Genomic DNA, 2500 nt, shown 5'->3' with positions numbered 1-2500 from the left:
GATACTGTTAACTCTCACACTCAGCTCATTAAAACCTCTCTCTCTCTCTCTCTCTATCTCTCTCTCTCTCTCTCTCTCTCTCTCTCTCTCTGTCTTGTGGGGTGTGTGTGTGTGTGTGTGTCTATATGCATGTGTACATATGTGTACCTGTTGGCATAAATAAGTGCTAAGCACTGATGAAGATCCACATCAGCACACTGCCAGCCAGAGATGAGATTCATGAAAACACTTCCATCATGTGCCACCCACACACACACAGCTTCTGTCCTCTTTAGCATAGAGAGTTAGCCACGGCTAAGTTCGCCACGGCTGCAGATGTCCTCTTTAGCATAGAGAGTTAGCCACGGCTGAGTTCGCCTCGGCTGCAGATGTCCTCTTTAGCATAGAGAGTTAGCCACGGCTTCAGATGTCCTCTTTAGCATAGAGAGTTCGCCACGGCTGCAGATGTCCTCTTTAGCATAGAGAGTTAGCCACGGCTGAGTTCGCCACGGCTGCAGATGTCCTCTTTAGCATAGAGAGTTAGCCACGGCTTCAGATGTCCTCTTTAGCATAGAGAGTTAGCCACGGCTGAGTTCGCCACGGCTGCAGATGTCCTCTTAGCATAGAGAGTTAGCCACGGCTTCAGATGTCCTCTTAGCATAGACAGTTAGCTACGGCTGCAGATGTCCTCATTAGCATAGACAGTTAGCTACGGCTGCAGATGTCCTCTTAGCATAGAGAGTTAGCCACGGCTGCAGATGTCCTCGTTAGCATAGAGAGTTAGCCACGGCTACAGATGCCCTCTTTAGCATAGAGAGTTAGCCACGGCTACAGATGTCCTCGTTAGCATAGAGAGTTAGCCACGGCTACAGATGTCCTCTTTAGTATAGAGAATTAGCCACTGCTTCAGATGTCCTCTTTAGCATAGAGAGTTAGCCACGGCTTTAGATGCCCTCTTTAGCATAGTTAGCCACGGCTATAGATGTCCTCGTTAGCATAGAGAGTTAGCTACGGCTACAGATGTCCTCGTTAGCATAAAGAGTTAGCTACGGCTACAGATGTCCTCTTTAGCATATTTAGCCACGGCTGCAGACAAATATGAACATGGGCTTCAGACGGCCTGTTTTATATGAGTGTGGTGACTGCCCAGCTTCTCAGCCCAGAGTTTGTCATGCTTGTCAGCTTTATACTTCTAATAAAAAGCTAAATGGAGATGCTGTTATGAAATAACAGCTAAATGGAGCTATTTTATGAACTGCTGGCAAAGCCTTGACCTCTTGCGCGGTCATGCATTTTTTGACCAGTGAATCCTGACATTTTCCATAGTCCATAATTTCATATGTTAAGTACTAAGTGCTCAGAGTTCCATGCATTTCCATGTGTATAAATATTTCTTAACCCGTATGTGCTTCCTGGTACCAAACCCTTAACATTGCACTTCCAGGTGACCTTCATAAACATGCAATAGTCACGTGACAAACATTGCAGTTGTTATTTTTGTAACTATGTTTTCCCATATTTGTCCACCCTAGCTGGGTATTGTTACTGACATCCTCCTAGACTCATCCTATGACTAGTGGGATTGCTGTGGGAAATGTTATTTTCTTTGGAGCTCATTGGAAATCAGCGGGTACATTCTCCTCTCTTTCAAAATCTCTCTTTCAGAGCCCACTTTGATCACAATATGAAAGGCCGACGTCCTCATTTTACTGCTATAATACAAAGCAAAGCTACTTTGAAGCAAAAAGACTGTGGTCCTCCCTTTCTTGGAGTGTGTCATCCTTCAATAAGTGCAATTTTGTTTTCGTTTTTTTCATCAGTCCTCTCTGGCTTAAAGGAACACGCCACCCAATGTCAGTAGTAATATATGTTCTTACCTTAACTTTCACGAGTTGAGTCATACCTCTCCCGTGTCGGTATGTGCACTCCAACGCTCTGGTGCGCGGCTGGACTGTGTTAGCATGTTGCTATGCTAGCGGGCTTTGACGGTAACTAAGCGTAGAAGTAATCAGAAACATTCACGTTTTCCCGACTTAAATACAGTTGCACTAGTAGTTGATAGAAATGCTACGGCCACGCAACATGAAACGTGGCGATTTTCCAAGCGAATAAACCGGAGAACTACAATGTGTGGCGCAATAGCACTTGGGAGTACTTCGACCTAGCGTAGTAGTATTGTTAACACCTAATTGTAGATCCTATCCACCACAGAGTTTAGAATCCATGCTGGATTGACCCTCAGCCTCTCCCTCCCCTCTGAGCGAGAGAGAGGCACACACACTAGAGATGCGCTGATGGGTTATTATTTCAACCATAACTGCACAGCAGTTTGTTTTAATGTAGGCTATATGGGTGATGCAGCGCTGCTGACGTGAGGCTAGAAAGCCCTTGCCTGTTCTAGAAAGACTGATCTAATGCAGCAAATATATTAAAAGGCTAAAGTCGTACATTGGCTATGTTGTAGCCTATCCCCAGAATATCAGCAGCAAACTCAGTCTCTGTCTCGCAAAACAGTCTCCAA

The 2500-nt window shown here is 45.2% G+C and overlaps 1 protein-coding gene across 1 annotated transcript in view; it reads left to right on the top strand.

Moving 5' to 3' along the window:
* Positions 1 to 2500, top strand: part of cnksr2a (connector enhancer of kinase suppressor of Ras 2a) — a 74489-nt gene that overhangs the window by 33487 nt on the left and 38502 nt on the right. The gene's annotated exons all lie outside the window — the stretch shown is intronic.

This window comes from Alosa pseudoharengus, unplaced genomic scaffold, assembly GCF_046254945.1.
Source record: "Alosa pseudoharengus isolate Yale_2024_CS ecotype anadromous, Long Island Sound unplaced genomic scaffold, YU_APseudo_1.1 YU_APseudo_1.1_scf_18, whole genome shotgun sequence".
Classification (NCBI taxonomy): Eukaryota; Metazoa; Chordata; class Actinopteri; order Clupeiformes; family Clupeidae; genus Alosa; species Alosa pseudoharengus.
The sequence above is the reverse complement of the archived record's forward strand: the minus strand, read 5'-3'. Positions and strand labels throughout refer to the sequence as shown.